Source organism: Chiloscyllium punctatum, chromosome 7 (genome assembly GCF_047496795.1).
Source record: "Chiloscyllium punctatum isolate Juve2018m chromosome 7, sChiPun1.3, whole genome shotgun sequence".
In the NCBI taxonomy this organism is placed as follows: domain Eukaryota; kingdom Metazoa; phylum Chordata; class Chondrichthyes; order Orectolobiformes; family Hemiscylliidae; genus Chiloscyllium; species Chiloscyllium punctatum.
The window spans coordinates 118876334-118894134 of record NC_092745.1 but is presented as its reverse complement, the minus strand read 5'-3'; the positions used below and the strand labels follow the sequence as shown (position 1 = coordinate 118894134).

General features: G+C 52.2%; 1 protein-coding gene across 3 annotated transcripts in view; it reads right to left on the bottom strand.

Moving 5' to 3' along the window:
• The window catches only part of LOC140480091 (kynurenine--oxoglutarate transaminase 3-like), an 87242-nt gene extending 70229 nt beyond the window's left edge, over nt 1–17013 (bottom strand). The window contains exon 1 of one of the 3 annotated variants that reach the window (XM_072574729.1): nt 16657–17013. The gene's annotated coding sequence lies outside the window, so the exon portion shown is untranslated. Of the gene's footprint in view, nt 1–996; nt 1016–16656 lie in introns of those variants that run through there. The other 2 variants (XM_072574725.1, XM_072574727.1) reach the window with 2 other exon arrangements.
• Nucleotides 17014–17801: the final 788 nt, after the last annotated feature.

Genomic DNA, 17801 nt, shown 5'->3' with positions numbered 1-17801 from the left:
ACTAAGTCTAAAGTTTCACAAAGCACCTACTTTTGTTAGCACGCTTACAAATTAACTGCTGAATATGAAAACATCACTATCAACATCGAGAACAAGTTGCTAGTTCATGAACAAGCACATCTGCATTTGAAAAGTAAACAAGTGGAATTATGGTCAGTCTTCCGATCCTAACCTAGACATACAAGGCAGCAACAGATTGATCCGAAAATGATTAGATCTAAAATCCTCGGCTCATTGGGGACTCATTTTCTTTCCAAGCAAACAAATTGCAATTGAAATCTTTTCATGTAACCCAGGCACAAAGCCAGGTGTAAGATTTTGAAAGCAGCTCTCTTGAATAAGGCATTAGGCTGAATTTTTGTCAGAGTGCTCAGGTATGTTTCAGTGCGTGAACGGCCACATTTTGTTTTCTGAGGAAATCTGATTTTCTTCTGCATTCCCAACTTGATGCCATTTTCCGCTGGCTTTTTGTGCAGCTCAGGAAGGTCCATCAACCATCACTGAGGTCGGGTTCCCCTTTTTCAACTAGGAGTGAAAATTAGATTTTATCTTGTATGTCAAATGTTGCTGGTTTTTTTTAATATAGTGATTCAACACAGGGACCTATCCTTCAAAGATAAGTTAACTTTTACATTGGTCAGTCTTGTATATTTATACACATGCATTACAAAGTCGTTCCAATGGAAACAGTAGCACCATGCAATGAAAAGTGTGCCAAAATGACCTGCCTGCCAGTATTGTCATCTTTTCTGCTGTGATTTAACAGACTTTGACTCATTTAAATAAAGCTTCATGGGATCAGCAAATCCTTCTACGCCAGCCTGTATGACTCGAAGCCAACCGACAGCGCGGCCTCCCAGTCGTTCCTGTCCTCTATCACGGAGGTCCTAGATGACGGAACACGAGAGAGGCTGGACCAGCCGCTATCTCTGGATGAACTGACCAAGGCCCTCGAGTCCTTCGAAAAGAATAAAACTCCCGGAAGCGACGGCTTACCGGTCGAGGTTTATTCCGCTCTCTGGGACTTGATCGGCCAGGACCTGCTGGAGGTGTATGTCAGTATGCTTCGGGCAGGTACCATGAGTGAATCCATGAGGAAAGGCATCATCACCCTCGTCTACAAGCGGAAGGGGGAGAGGGAGGAAATTAGAAATTGGAGACCGATCTCACTGTTAAATGCAGACTACAAAATCTTGTCAAAGGTCATCGCCAACCGGGTCAGGTCTGCTCTGGGATCGGTGATCCACCCGGACCAAACCTGTGCTGTACCAGGCAGGAAGATCTCTGAGAGTCTCGCGCTCCTCAGGGATACGATCGCCTACGTGCAGGACAGGGGGGTGGACACCTGCCTCATCAGCCTGGACCAGGAGAAAGCCTTTGACAGGATATCGCATACATATATGAGGGATGTCCTCTCCAAAATGGGCTTTGGGGAGGGAATCGGAAATTGGATCAGACTGCTCTACACCAACATTGTCAGTGCAGTCTCAATCAATGGGTGGGAATCAGATAGCTTCCCTGTAAGATCTGGAGTCAGGCAGGGATGCCCCCTCTCACCCGCCTTGTTTGTGTGTTGCATAGAGCCATTTGCCGAATCCATCAGGAAGGATGCGAGCCTGAGAGGGGTGACTATTCCTGGCAGCGGGGGCCTGCAGGTTAAGGCCTCCCTGTACATGGATGACGTCGCTGTTTTCTGCTCGGATCCGCTGTCCGTGCACAGACTCGTGTGCATCTGCGACCAGTTCGAACGGGCCTCGGGGGCCAAGGTAAACCGAGGCAAGAGCGAGGCCATGCTCTTCGGGAACTGGGCCGACCAATCCTCTATCCCCTTCACCGTCAGGACTGACCACCTGAAGGTGCTGGGTATTTGGTTCGGGGGGGCTGGGGCGTGCGCCAAGACCTGGGAGGAGCGGATCAGGAAGATGAGACAGAAACTAGGCAGATGGGGGCAACGGTCACTCTCCATCGCGGGAAAAAACCTGGTCATCAGGTGTGAGGTACTCTCAGTATTGCTATATGTGGCACAGGTCTGGCCTATCCCCAGGACCTGTGCCGCCGCAGTCACCCGGGCCATCTTCCAATTCATTTGGAGATCAAAGATGGACCGGGTCCGAAGAGACTCTATGTACAAAGACCGGTGCAATGGGGGAAAAAACACACCCAATGCCACCCTCACCCTGATGGCCACCTTTGTGTGTGGCTGCATCAAGCTGTGCGTGGATCCCCGGTACGCAAACACCAAGTGTCACTACGTACTGAGGTTCTACCTGTCCCCGGTGTTGCGAAGGATGGGCCTGGCCTCGCTGCCGCGGAACGCTCCGAGTAGTTGGACCGTTCCGTATCACCTGTCCTTTGTGGAGAAATTTATGAGGAAAAACACCTTTGACCACAAGTCCATCAGGAAGTGGTCAGCACGTAGCGTCCTTGAGACCCTTCGGGAAAAGGAGAGGGCGGATCCTGTCGAGCGGTTCCCTGAGCAGACTGTCAAAGCCATTTGGAAGAATGCCTCATCGCCAGAACTTTCCAACAAGCACCAAGACGTGGCTTGGCTGGTGGTGAGAAGGGCTCTGCCTGTGAGATCCTTTATGCACGCCCGGACTCTCTGCCGCACCGCACGCTGCCCTCGAAGTGGCTGCCGGAGGGACGAGACTGTCACACACCTCCTTCTGGAATGTGCCTATGCAGAGGAAGTCTGGAGAGGAATGCAGTGGTGCTTGTCGAGGTTCGTCCCGAGCAGCGCCGTGACGCGGGACTCCGTGCTCTACGGCCTGTTCCCCGGGACTCACACCGAGATGAACATTAACTGCGCCTGGAGGATCATCAACTCGGTGAAGGACGCTCTCTGGGCGGTCCGAAACCTGTTGATCTTCCAGCTGAAGGAGTTGACCCCGACCGAGTGTTGCAGACTGGCACATTCCAAGGTCCAAGACTACGTGCTGAGGGATGCGCTGAAGCTTGGGGCAGCTGCCGCCAAGGCGTGGTGGGGAAAGACCACCGTGTAAGATTGAAAAATGCACAGGATTGTAAAGGACAAGGATAAAGTCGAATCTGTGTTTGTAAATATGGACATATGTATGGCATGATCCAATGTACAGACCATCAAATCATTTATGAATAAAGTATATTTTTGAAATTAAAAAAATTCATTGCTTCTCGGCCTTTTGGCTCGGAATATGTGTAGTACCTGAGGACCAGAGGAAGGGATTCTGCTGGAGTGCTGCAGGTTCGACGCAGCGGACGTGTGCTGGCGGGTGGGAAACTACGGGGATCGTGTTGCGAGTCGTCGGAGCTGCTGGATTATGATTGGACGTTGGATGATTGTTTGGTTGTGCTGACCTGCTCTTGGTGGATCTTTATGCTGGCTTCAGCCTAACGCCAATTCAGGGACCAGCCAACCTCTGAGCTATGGCCTCAGCAGCCACTCGCTGCCCGGGCCAGGGCATTCGGAACACAGTCAGGGTGACTGTGAAGAAGGTGGAGGAGCACACACCGGTGGATCAGACAGTGTTTGTGAAGAAAGTTCTGCTGGAGTGTTGCGGCCTTGCAGCCGCAGACGTGTACTGCCTGCAGGATTTCCCTGTGGCAGGCTACTTCGATGTGACCTTCAGAAGTGTGAAGCAGTGCGAACAGCTCCTGAAGGTCTTCAAGGAGAAGGAAGGGGAGCTGCTGTTTTCCATCTTGTCACTGACCCCATTGTGTGTGCTTCCTGCACAGAGGAATTGGGTTGTTACAATCCATATGTACAACCCCTATGTTCCAGCGGCTGATGTCCTGACCTTCCTGGGAAGGTATGTCCAAGTAGAGGGAGAAGCCACCGATGTGATCGACCCCTTTGGGATCTGGACCAGTAAGCGGCAGGTCAGGGTAACTCTGAGGGCCGATGACAGTGGGAACATCCTCCACCCACCCTCGAGCTTCGCAATCGGAGGGAGCAGAGGCTACCTGACATATGCAGGGCAGCCCAAACTGTGCCGAACCTGCGGGAAGTCGGGACACGTGGCGGTGGATTGCAAAGTGACCATCTGCAGGAACTGCAAACAGGAGGGTCACTTGACGAAGGACTGTCGGGAGGAAAAGAGCTGCAACCTGTGCGGAGAGGCGGGCCACATGTACAAGGCCTGCCCAAGACGAGGAGCCGCCACCTACGCACAGATGGCTGGAGGTGGCAACACGAGCCGCGGACCGACAAAGTCCAGCGAGGTACCGCGAATCAGCAAAGGAACGGTGCCCGGAGGCACCCAGAAGGAAGAGAAGGTTGTAGAGGAGCAGGCGGCAGACAGCGGGGAGATGCAGCAGCCGACCCAAGCTCCTGCAAGACAGACGGAGGAAATGGAAGAGGAGGGATCAAAGGAGGCAGAGCAGTGGATTATCGTCAAAAACAGGAAGAGGAAACCTCTCAAGGGCCCCAAAGCCACCAAGCGAAGGGGGAAGAGACACCTCCAAGAGGAGGATACAGGCAGCTCCTCCGAGGGTGAGGACGGGCGCAAGAAGGGTCGCCTCCGGAGGAAGAGGCAGAGCGCCGTGGGGAGAAAGGAGGGCAGCACCGCCCAAGAAGGAAAAGACGATCCCTCTGAGGGGATGGGTGAAGGCCTCCCCCTACCCGGTGAGAACCAAGGGGTACCCACCGGCCCACAGCTCCAGGTAACTGGGAGCAGCGTCCCAGTGACAGCCCTGCGGTCAGATGGAGAACGGGGCGATGCGGACCCTGGGTCTGACACGATGACACCAGAGCGGGGAAATGACTCCAGCGTGGAGCTGGACAACTACCTCAGCCCCGGGAAGGTCCAGCAGTTTGCCGTGACCACGGGGATGCACGCAGCTACCCCACTGGAGCAAGACCAGAAGAAAATGGACACTGGTAACCCCGTAAACTGGTAAAATGGGGTTTAAAATTGCCAGCATAAATGTGCGTAGCATTAAATCGGCTACGCGATGTGTTTCAACGCTGGCCTTCCTGGCCAACGTCAAAGCCGATGTCCTGTTTCTGCAGGAGTGTGGGATACCGCACCTCAGCAGTTACAGGAAATGGTCGAGCTTGTGGGCCCACGGGCCGTCAGTGTGGTCGGGGGGCAACGATAGCCGCGCCTCCGGCCTGGGTATCCTGTTGCGGGGAGGCAACTTCACCATCTCCGAGGTTAAGGAGGTGGTGGGCGGGCGCCTCCTCGTCGCGGACGTTAAATACAGAAACGCTCCCGTGAGACTAATCAACGTGTACGCCCCAGTGGGTAAGAGTGAACGGTTGGCCGTCCTGCAACAGCTTCCACTGCTGCTGGCTACATCCAGGCCGGTCATTCTGGCCGGAGACTCCAACTGCATCATTGATGCAGATGGACGATCCGGCGGGAGGGACAGTAAACCGGACGCTATGTCCAGGGCCCTGATGGAAACGGTCAAAGACGCCAAGCTGCACAACGTCTTCAGCACCCCTGCAGATGGAGCGCAGCGTAGATACACCTGGTCACGGGCAGACGGGTCTATCCGCTCAAGGATAGATTACCTGTTTGTGTCCCGAACGCTCTCGGTCAGATCCACCGATGTCAAGCCGGTGTTCTTCTCTGACCACTGCCTCCCACTGGCCGACTGTCACCTACAGGACGAACAGCGGGCGGGCAAGGGAACGTGGAAACTGAACACTAAGCTGTTGACCCCGGGAAACATCGAAGAGCTCAAGAGGGATTACGCAGGTTGGAGAACCGTGAAGCCTCTCTTTGAGTCCCCAGCGGACTGGTGGGAAACGGTAAAAGGGAACATCAAGAGGTTCTTTATCCTCAAAGGTGTCCAGGAGGCAAGAGAGAGGCGGGGAAAACTGTCCCAGCTCCAGGAAAGTATGCAGAACCTGCTCCTGCTGCAGACGATGGGGGTCGATGTCACGGAGGACCTCAAGGAGGTGAAGGGCCAGCAAGCCTCGCTCTTTGCCTCGGAGGCCTCCAGGATAATCTTCCGGTCCAGGGTCCGCTCGGTGGAGCAGGACGAGACGTGCTCACGTTTCTTCTTCCAGAAGGTGTACAAAGAGAGCTCCGTGCTCAGCAGCCTGAAGAAAGAAGATGGCTCGGTAACGTCATCTCAGGCTGACGTCACGAGGATCAGCAAATCCTTCTACGCCAGCCTGTATGACTCGAAGCCAACCGACAGCGCGGCCTCCCAGTCGTTCCTGTCCTCTATCACGGAGGTCCTAGATGACGGAACACGAGAGAGGCTGGACCAGCCGCTATCTCTGGATGAACTGACCAAGGCCCTCGAGTCCTTCGAAAAGAATAAAACTCCTGGAAGCGACGGCTTACCGGTCGAGGTTTATTCCGCTCTCTGGGACTTGATCGGCCAGGACCTGCTGGAGGTGTATGTCAGTATGCTTCGGGCAGTTACCATGAATGAATCCATGAGGAAAGGCATCATCACCCTCGTCTACAAGCGGAAGGGGGAGAGGGAGGAAATTAGAAATTGGAGACCGATCTCACTGTTAAATGCAGACTACAAAATCTTGTCAAAGGTCATCGCCAACCGGGTCAGGTCTGCTCTGGGATCGGTGACCAAACCTGTGCTGTACCGGGCAGGAAGATCTCTGAGAGTCTCGCACTCCTCAGGGATACGATCGCCTACGTGTAGGACAGGGGGGTGGACACCTGCCTCATCAGCCTGGACCAGGAGAAAGCCTTTGACAGGATATCGCATACATATATGAGGGATGTCCTCTCCAAAATGGGCTTTGGGGAGGGAATCGGAAATTGGATCAGACTGCTCTACACCAACATTGTCAGTGCAGTCTCAATCAATGGGTGGGAATCAGATAGCTTCCCTGTAAGATCTGGAGTCAGGCAGGGATGCCCCCTCTCACCCGCCTTGTTTGTGTGTTGCATAGAGCCATTTGCCGAATCCATCAGGAAGGATGCGAGCCTGAGAGGGGTGACTATTCCTGGCAGCGGGGGCCTGCAGGTTAAGGCCTCCCTGTACATGGATGACGTCGCTGTTTTCTGCTCGGATCCGCTGTCCGTGCACAGACTCGTGTGCATCTGCGACCAGTTCGAACGGGCCTCGGGGGCCAAGGTAAACCGAGGCAAGAGCGAGGCCATGCTCTTCGGGAACTGGGCCGACCAATCCTCTATCCCCTTCACCGTCAGGACTGACCACCTGAAGGTGCTGGGTATTTGGTTCGGGGGGGCTGGGGCATGCGCCAAGACCTGGGAGGAGCGGATCAGGAAGATGAGACAGAAACTAGGCAGATGGGGGCAACGGTCGCTCTCCATCGCGGGAAAAAACCTGGTCATCAGGTGTGAGGTACTCTCAGTATTGCTATATGTGGCACAGGTCTGGCCTATCCCCAGGACCTGTGCCGCCGCAGTCACCCGGGCCATCTTCCAATTCATTTGGAGATCAAAGATGGACCGGGTCCGAAGAGACTCTATGTACAAAGACCGGTGCAATGGGGGAAAAAACACACCCAATGCCACCCTCACCCTGATGGCCACCTTTGTGTGTGGCTGCATCAAGCTGTGCGTGGATCCCCAGTACGCAAACACCAAGTGTCACTACGTACTGAGGTTCTACCTGTCCCCGGTGTTGCGAAGGATGGGCCTGGCCTCGCTGCCGCGGAGCGCTCCGAGTAGTTGGACCGTTCCGTATCACCTGTCCTTTGTGGAGAAATTTATGAGGAAAAACACCTTTGACCACAAGTCCATCAGGAAGTGGTCAGCACGTAGCGTCCTTGAGACCCTACGGGAAAAGGAGAGGGCGGATCCTGTCGAGCGGTTCCCTGAGCAGACTGTCAAAGCCATTTGGCAGAATGCCTCATCGCCAGAACTTTCCAACAAGCACCAAGACGAGGCTTGGCTGGTGGTGAGAAGGGCTCTGCCTGTGAGATCCTTTATGCACGCCCGGACTCTCTGCCGCACCGCACGCTGCCCTCGAAGTGGCTGCGGGGGGGACGAGACTGTCACACACCTCCTTCTGGAATGTGCCTATGCAGAGGAAGTCTGGAGAGGAATGCAGTGGTGCTTGTCGAGGTTCGTCCCGAGCAGCGCCGTGACGCGGGACTCCGTGCTCTACGGCCTGTTCCCCGGGACTCACACCGAGACGAACATTAACTGCGCCTGGAGGATCATCAACTCGGTGAAGGTCGCTCTCTGGGTGGTCCGAAACCTGTTGATCTTCCAGCTGAAGGAGTTGACCCCGACCGAGTGTTGCAGACTGGCACATTCCAAGGTCCAGGACTACGTGTTGAGGGACGCGCTGAAGCTTGGGGCAGCTGCCGCCAAGGCGCGGTGGGGAAAGACCACCGTGTAAGATCGGCCTGCCTAAGGAAGAACAGGGTGCCCATGCGGACGTTTTTTTGGGCTCTGCTGATGCCTCAGCCAAATATATGTACAAGATTGAAAAATGCACAGGCCTGTATATGACAAGGATAAATCCGAATCTGTGTTTGTAAATGTGGACAGATGTATGGCATGATCAAATGTACAGACCATCAAATCATTTTATGAATAAAGTATATTTTTGAAATTAAAAAAAAGTGTACTGCCTGCAGGATTTCCCTGGCTCAGGCTACTTCGATGTGATCTTCAGAAGCGTGAAGCAGTGCGAACAGCTCCTGAAGGTCTTCAAGGAGAAGGAAGGGGAGCCGCTGTTTTCCATCTTGTCACCGACCCCATTGTGTGTGCTTCCTGCACAGAGGAATCGGGTTGTTACAATCCATATGTACAACCCCTACGTTCCAGCGGCTGATGTCCTGACCTTCCTGGGAAGGTACGTCCAAGTTGAGGGAGAAGCCACTGATGTGATCGACCCCTTTGGGATCTGGACCAATAAGCGGCAGGTCAGGGTAACTCTGACGGCCGATGACAGTGGGAACATCCTCCACCCACCCTTGAGCTTCGCAATCGGAGGGAGCAGAGGCTACCTGACATATGCAGGGCAGCCGAAAGTGTGCCGAACCTGCGGGAAGTCGGGACACGTGGCGGCGGATTGCAAAGTGACCACCTGCAGGAACTGCAAACAGGAGGGTCACTTGACTAGGGACTGTCGGGAAGAAAAGAGCTGCAACCTGTGCGGAGAGGCGGGCCACATGTACAAGGCCTGCCCAAGACGGGGGGGCCCCACTCCCGCACAGATGGCGGGAGGTGGCAATGTGACCCGTGGACCCCCAAAGACCAGTAAGGTCCACCCGGACAGCAGGGAAACGGAGTCTGGGGGCACCCAGAAAGAAGAACAGGCTGGAGTGGAGGAGGCGGCAGCCAGCGGAGAGACACAGCAGCTGATCCTAGTTCTAGCCGGGCAGATGGAAGAAATGGAGGAGGAGGTAATCAAGCAGGCGGAGGAGTGGATACCTGTTAAAAACAGGAAGAGGAAATCTTGCCAGGCTCCCAAAGCCCCCCAGCAAAAGGGGAAAAGACAGTTGCACGAGGGAGGGACGGTCAGCTCTTCAGAGGGGGAAGATGGACGCAAAGAAGGCCATCACCACCAGAAGAAGAGACAGAGCGCCGTCGGTAAAGAGGAGGGCATTTCCTCCCAACCAGGAAACAACGGACCCCCCGAAGTCCACCCTCCACCCAGTGAGAACCAGGAGGTACCCACTGGCCCACAACTACAGGCAACCGAGATCTGTGATCCTCTGATAGTCCCACTGTCAGACACAGAACTGGACAGGGAGGACCCTTGCCTTGGCTCAATGACACCAGAGCGGGCAAATGACCCCAGTGAGGAGCTGGATAGCTACCTCAGCCCAGCGAAGGTCCAGCAGTTCGTGCTAACCATGGGAATGTAGACAGCTACCCCAGAGACACAGGACAGTCAAATGGACAATGGTAACCCCATAAACTGGGGGTTAAAGAAGTTTCATTTGCTTTCATATAACAGGGCACCCACTCTTTAGGTGGGTTCCGCTGAAGCCACAGCCAAATACCAAGAGACTGGATAGTTAATAAATGTAACTGTTAATAGGATAACTGTGAATTCGATTAATTCAATTTGTTCTTTGTAATGTTAAGACATGCAATGTATATAACTATGAACAACATGGAAAAATTGTACAAGTACCAGAGATTTATTGACATGAATAAAGTATATTTTGAAATTTAAAAAAAGTGAGCGGAGTGTGGGTTACCGCACCTCAGCTACAGGAGATAGTCGAGCTTGTGGGCCCATGGGCCGTCAGTTTGGTCGGGGGGCAACGATAACCGCTCCTCAGGCCTGGGTATCCTGTTGCAGGGAGGCAACTTCACCATCTCCGAGGTTAAGGAGGTGGTGGGCGGGCACCTCATCGTCGCTGATGTTACATACAAAAACGCTCCCCTAAGACTGATTAATGTGTACGCCCCAGCGGGTAAGAGTGAACGGTTGGCCGTCCTGCAACAGCTTCCACTGCTGCTGGCTACGTCCAGGACGGTCATTCTGGCCGGAGACTTCAACTGTATCATCGATGCAGATGGACGATCTGGCGGGGGGGACAATAAACCGGACGTCTTCAGCACCCCTGCAGATGGAGCGCAGCGTAGATACACCTGGTCACGGGCAGATGGGTCTATCCGCTCAAGGATAGATTACCTGTTTGTGTCCCGAACGCTCTCGGTCAGATCCACCGACATCAAGCCGGTGTTCTTCTCTGACCACTGCCTCCTGCTGGCCGACTGTCACCTACAGGACGAACAGCGGGCGGGCAAGGGAACGTGGAAACTGAACACTAAGCTGTTGACCCCAGGAAACATCGAAGAGCTCAAGAGGGATTACGCAGGTTGGAGAACCGTGAAGCCCCTCTTTGAGTCCCCAGCGGACTGGTGGGAAATGGTAAAAGGGAACATCAAGAGGTTCTTCATCCTCAAAGGTGTCCCGGAGGCGAGAGAGAGGCGTGGAAAACTGTCCCAGCTCCAGGAAAGTATGCAGAACCTGCTCCTGCTGCAGACGATGGGGGTCGATGTCACGGAGGACCTCAAGGAGGTGAAGGGCCAGCAAGCCTCGCTCTTTGCCTCGGAGGCCTCCAGGATAATCTTCCGGTCCAGGGTCCGCTCGGTGGAGCAGGACGAGATGTGCTCACGTTTCTTCTTCCAGAAGGTGCACAAAGAGAGCTCCGTGCTGACCAAGGCCCTCGAGTCCTTCGAAAAGAATAAAACTCCCAGAAGCGACGGCTAACCGGTCGAGCTCTATTCCACTCTGTGAGACTTGATTGGCCAGGACCTGCTGGAGGTGTATTTCAGTATGCTTCGGGCAGGTACCATGAGTGAATCCATGAGGAAAGGCATCATCACCCTCCTCTACAAGTGGAAGGGGGAGGGAGGAACTCAAAAATTGGAGACCAATCTCACTGTTGAATGCGGATTACAAAATTCTGTCAAAGGTAATCGCCAACCGGATCAGGTCTGCTCTGGGGTCAGTGATTCACCCCGACCAAACCTGTGCTGTGCCGGGCAGGAAGATCGCTGAGAGTCTCGCACTCCTCAGGGATACGATCGCCTACGTGCAGGACAGAGGGTTGGACACCTGCCTGATCAGCCTGGACCAGGAGAAAGCCTTTAACAGGATATCACACAGGTATATGAGAGATGTTTTCTCCAAAATGGGCTTTGGGGAGGGAATCTGCAATTGGATCAGACTGCTTTACACCAACATTGTCAGTGCAGTCTCAATCAATGGGTGGGAATCAGATAGCTTCCCAGTCAGATCTGGAGTCAGGCAGGGCTGCCCTCTCTCTCCTGCCTTGTTTGTGTGTTGCATAGAGCCATTTGCCGAATCCATCAGGAAGGATGTGAGCCTGAGTGGGGCAACTATTCCTGGATGCGGGGGCCTGCAGGTTAACGCCTCCCTAACATGGATGACATCGCTGTTTTCTGCTTGGATCCGCTGTCCGTGCACAGACTCGTGTGCATCTGTGACCAGTTCGAACGGGCCTTGGGGGCCAAGGTAAACCGAGGCAAGAGCGAGGCCATGCTCTTCGGGAACTGGGCCGACCAATCCTCGATCCCCTTCACCGTCAGGACCGACCACCTGAAGGTGCTGGGTATTTGGTTCGGGGGGGGCCGGGGCGTGCGTCAAGTCTTGGGAGGTGTGTATCACCAAAGTGAGGCGGAAACTGGGCAGATGGAAGCTACAGTCGCTCTCCATCGCGGGAAAAAACCTGGTGTGAGGCACTGTCATTGCTATTATACGTGGCACAGGTCTGGCCTATTCCCAGAACCTGTGCCGCTGCAGTCACCTGGGCTATCTTCCAGTTAATATGGAGGTCAAAGATGGACCGGGTCCGAAGGGACTCGCTGTACAAAGATCTGGGCAATGGGGGAAAAAAATACACCCAATGCCACCCTCACCCTGATGGCCACCTTTGTGTGTGGCTGCATCAAGCTGTGCGTGGGTCCCCGGTACGCAAACACCAAGTGTCACTACGTACTGAGGTTCTACCTGTCCCCGGTGTTGCAAAGGATGGGCCTGGCCTCGCTGCTGCAGAATGATCCGAGTAGTTGGACCGTTCCGTATCACCTGTCCTTCGTGGAGAAGTTTATGAAGAAAAACACCTTTGACCACAAGTCCATCAGGAAGTGGTCAGCACGTAGTGTCCTTGAGACCCTTCGGGAAAAGGAGAGGGCGGATCCCATCGAGCGGTTCCCTGAGCAGACTGTCAAAGCCATTTGGAAGAATGCCTCATCGCCAGAACTTTCCAACAAGCACCAAGACATGGCTTGGCTGGTGGTGAGAAGGGCTCTGTCTGTGAGATCCTTTATGCACGCCCGGACTCTCTGCCACACCGCACGCTGCCCTCGAAGTGGCTGCGGGGGGAGGAGACTGTCACACACCTCTATCTGGAATGTGCCTACGCAGAAGAAGTCTGGAGAGGAATGCAGTGGTGTTTGTCGAGGTTCGTCCCGAGCAGCAGCGTGACGCGGGACTCCGTGCTCTACGGCCTGTTCCCCGGGACGCACACCGAGACGAACATCAACTGTGCATGGAGGATGATCAACTCGGTGAAGGACGCTCTCTGGGCGGTCCGAAACCTGTTGATCTTCCAGCTGAAGGAGTTGACCCCGACTGAGTTTTGCAGACTGGCACATTCCAAGGTCCAAGACTACGTGTTGAGGGACGCGCTGAAGCTTGGGGCAGCTGCCGCCAAGGCGTGGTGGGGAAAGACCACCGTGTAACATCTGCTTGCCTAAGAAGAACAGGGGCCCCCACGCAGTCATTTGGGCTCTGCTGACGCCTCAGCTAAAAATGTAATCATACAGACCTGTAAATAGGAATGATTATTCTGTTTTCGGTATGCAAACAAATGGAATGTTTACATACGTATGGCATGTCCAACTGTACAGACCATTAAAGTATTTTATGAATAAAGTATTTTTTGAAATAATAAAAAAAATTCAGCAAATGAAACATCTCTAAATTTTTTGCCCCTATTGATTGGCTGGCACACTGCTTTAAAATTGAAATGAGCATAGAATCCCTATAAGGTGGAAGCAGGCCATTCGGTCCATCAATCCAAACCGACTCTCCAAAGACCATCCCAACCAGACCCACCCGTTGACCCTATCCCTGTAACTCTGCATCTCCTCTGGCTAATCCTGGACACGATGGGCAATTTAGCATGGCCAATCCACCTAGCCCGTATATGGACTGTGGGAAGAAACCGGAGCATCGGAAGAAACCCACACAGACACAGGGAGAATGTCCAAACTCCACACAGACAGTCGCCCAAGGGCAGAATTCAACCTGGGGTCCTGACACTGTGAGGCAGCAATGCTAATCACTGAGCCATTGCACCAAACGCCTTCTATTCGTTCCTTCCCAGACAGCAGTGCAGATAAATAACATATTCAACAAGTTTTAACAATAGTTTGCAACTTTGAAGGATAGCAAGTAGTATAAAGATTTTATTTCCCCAACATTTGGGAATACAGTTTTTCTTTCAATATAAATTATATGAAGGCTTTCAATACCTGGTGAGAAGCGTATTCACCTCCACCTGCCCCCACAACCACCACCTCTCCCCCCAACACCCCCGACCCCTACATACACACACATCACTAACACCACATTCACCACCAATGGAATATCAATTTCCATTAATGTTGCAAGTATTTTGAGGATTGCAAGTTATGAATACTGGGTGAGTGAATATGGAGTATATATGAAGAATGAGGTGACATGGAGGAACATGAAGAATAGAGGGGGTATGGGCTGACATGGGTGATCTGAGTGGACATGGCCAGTTGGGAAGGGGTGTTGGGTGGAGGGGTAAGAGAGGTGAGATACGATTGGGAGCTGGGATAGTGTGTTGGAGAACTGAGATGGGCCTTCTAAACAGTTCATTTCCACAGCCTCATTCCTCACTCTCAAACTTGTAGCTCATAAACTGCACTGCAACCCTTTCTTCACTATACTGTGAAAACCCAAAAATAGATGGTAAACTCATATAACCTCCAAGCTGCGAAAATGTACAGGCCACATTTTTCCTGAGCCCAGTGAAAGATTTGACCCATTAAATCAAGAACACGTCTGCCTGTTTACATAGATATACAAGATCCCATTATTTGATCAAGGGGAATTCTCCCAATGCCCAAACCTGCATATCACAAAGAACAAAGAAAGTTTACAGCCCAGGAACAGGCCCTTCGGCCCTCCAAGCCTGAGCCGATCCAAATGTATTGTCTAAACTTAGGTTAGAAAGTTATTAATGCATTGCCATTTGCAGGACTTTGCAAAAAAGTTTGTTTTGTACAAACTGCATTTCAAAATGTCTAACTGGCTGAAGATCATTCCGGGTGTGTGGAAATATAATTGTAAGTCCTTCGTCAAAACCCCAACTCGTCTTTCTTGTTATGTAGGCTGACTGATGTTTTCATTCTTTCCAGTATCTGCAGTTTTATTTTAACAACAGAACAGCACATTGATCAAGAAAATGTGACATATGGATTTTCATATGGTATTTTTCAGGTGCTGCATAATGGCCTAGATGATAAAATCAAAACATATATATTGTCAGAATAACAATTCTGACATAATTACATTTCTAGAATGCCTTCAAAATAGCAAAACCTTTCAGGAATGCAATCAGATAAAAAAAATGACACTGACACAAAGAATTGTCAAACACTTGAGCAATTTAGTTTATACTTTACAGGATGTGGGTGTTGCCCTTGAACAGAGTGGCTTTCTAGGGCCATTTCACAGAGACCTCCCCTAAAGAGAAGACTGTAGTGGAGTGGGTGCTTCACCTCACACTGCATTGAACCTCATCTACCACCTCTCCATTCACTCCACCAACTTGTCAATATCCTTTCGGAGTTCCATACAATCCTCCTCCAGCTCGATGGGCTGAATGGACTACTCCTGTTCCTATGCTCCTATCTGGGGGACTCCACCACAAACATTCCTCCAGCCTGAAAAATATCCATTGACCATTACCCTCTGTTTTCTACCACTCAATTTTGTATCAACATTGACACTTCCCTCTGTTATACCATTAGATTAGTTACAGTGTGGAAACAGGCCCTTCGGTCCAACAAGTCCGCACCGAACCATTCTCCTACATTTACCCCTTCACCTAACACTACGGGCAATTTAGCTTGGCCAATTCATCTAACCTGCACATTTTTGGACTGTGGGAGGAAACCGGAGCACCCGGAGGAAACCCACGCAGACACGGGGAGAATCCTCCTCCAGCTCGATGGGCTGAATGGACTATGATTGACAACTTTCCTCACAAGTCTATTGTGAGGCAGTGTATCGAATATCTTTTGTAAATCCTTGTTTACCACACCATAAACATTACTATGGAGACGTAAAGGATTCTTAAGGGGCTCAACAGGGTAAATGCTGAGAGGATGTTTCCCTTCACAGGAGAGTCTAGGACTAGAGGGCATAGTCCCAGAATAAAGGGGTGCCTAGTAAAGACTGAGATGAGGAGGAATGCGGAATTTCCTCTCTCTGAGAATCTTGAACACCTTACCATAGACAGCTGTAGGGGCACAGAGTCCGTGTGCATATTTAAGGCTGAAATAAATAGATCAGTCAGGGAGATTCAAAGGGAAAGGGCAAGAGAGTGAACGCTGGGTCAGCCACGATCCTTTTGAATGGTAGATCAGGCTCGAGGGGCCGAACGGCCTATCCCAGTTCCTATTTCTGAAGGCCTTATTACTGTCATCAGTCCTGTCCCTTCCCTCTTCAATTAAAAACAAACCTCCACCACGTTGGTTAAACATGATTTCCCCCTTTACTGAGGACGGTTTAATATTCCAGATTATTTGTTGATTTAAATTTGACCACCTGCTGTGTCCCCCACAACATTATCCTGGGCTCCTGGATCACTGACCCAGTGACAGTATCCCCGAGGAGGTGGAGAGGTTTATAGCGGAGCCGGAAAAGGAGGGAGAAATGGAGACGATTAGGAAAGAATATGGAAATAGCACCGAGACTAGAATCAGAGAGAATGCAGTATTCAGACGGTACAGGGTTTTAGAGCAACAATACCCATTTGTAAATTGGAGGTCATTGCCAGTAAAAGTGAAGGGACAGTCTAGAAAATTATTTTTCATGTTAACAGATACAATTCCCTGCCCAAAACAGTGGTGGGAGATGCCAACAAACGATTGCAGATGGGAAAAGGCATGTTAAAAGGGATTGAGACTGTCATGCCTTTCAGAGCTGAGGTGCACGAATCTGAATTTCCCGCAGCCCCGTTTTTACCTTTGGACCGGTTTTTCTGGCCGGCGGGGTGACACGGGAGAGAATGATTGACTGGAGAGGTCAGCAGTAACAGGAAACAGTGCGGCTGCCAACAGCAGTAACCTTGCGGTGCTCAGTGCACGTCCGGCTTCATATTCATTCCGAGCAGACCTTACTTCCCCGGGACCGGTGCCCGACAGGGTGACAAGGAAGCAGTCTGCTGCTTACTTGAGCTCAGTGATCCACCCCTCCTCAGTCCTTCCAGCAGAGCCCGGGGACTGAGCCACACTAACACTCAAATAAAGCGCAACGGTCAAGCAGAAGATACAGAATCCTGAGCACTGGAGGTTCAGGAACAGCTTCTTCCTGGCTGTTATTAGACTGATGAATGGACTCGAGAGCCTCAAATAATGCTGACCTTGCTAACACTGATGTCCTGTGCATTGTGACCTGTATGCCTCTGTCTAAGTCTTTTGATCTGTATTGCATTGCTGACTCTGATCTGCCTGTACTCTTTGTAAACACAGCTTTTCATTTTTTTTCTTTTCCATTTTATTCAATTCCCACCATCAGGAAGGAAGGATACACCCGAGTGGCCAGAGACAAGCAGTGCCTTTCACATCAGAGGGCAATGCTGTGTGATCAAACAGTGAAGGGGAGGGCAGGGATTAAATCAACGCAGAGTGGGCAGGGAAATAATACACTCCACTCCCTGTGGTGCCCACCTCTCCCTGAACAGCTCAAGGTGTTGGTGGGCACCGCGTGCTCCTTTCCAGATTCACCTGGGCTCTGACATAACCCCGGAAGAGGGGCAGGCAGTAGGCCCCAACGACCCCTCCACGGCCCGCTGCCTGGACCTGTTTACGGCCAGTTTGGCCAGGCCCAGGAGCAAACCCAAGAGGAGGTCTTCAGACCTGCCCTCCCTCCTCCGCACCGGGTGCCCACAGATCAGGAGCGTGGGACTGAAGTGCAACCAAAAACAGAGAAGAAGGTTCTTAAGAAAATCAAAAAGGGGAGTGCAAACACCCACACCCAAAATATGCATGGCCCATGGATTCCACAGCACCACAGAACAAGCAGTTGGGCTGGGAGTCCGTGGACCACTGCAATCTGCGGTTGCAGGGGACCGACCTCCACCCCAGATCCCCGAGAGAAAGGGGGAGCAC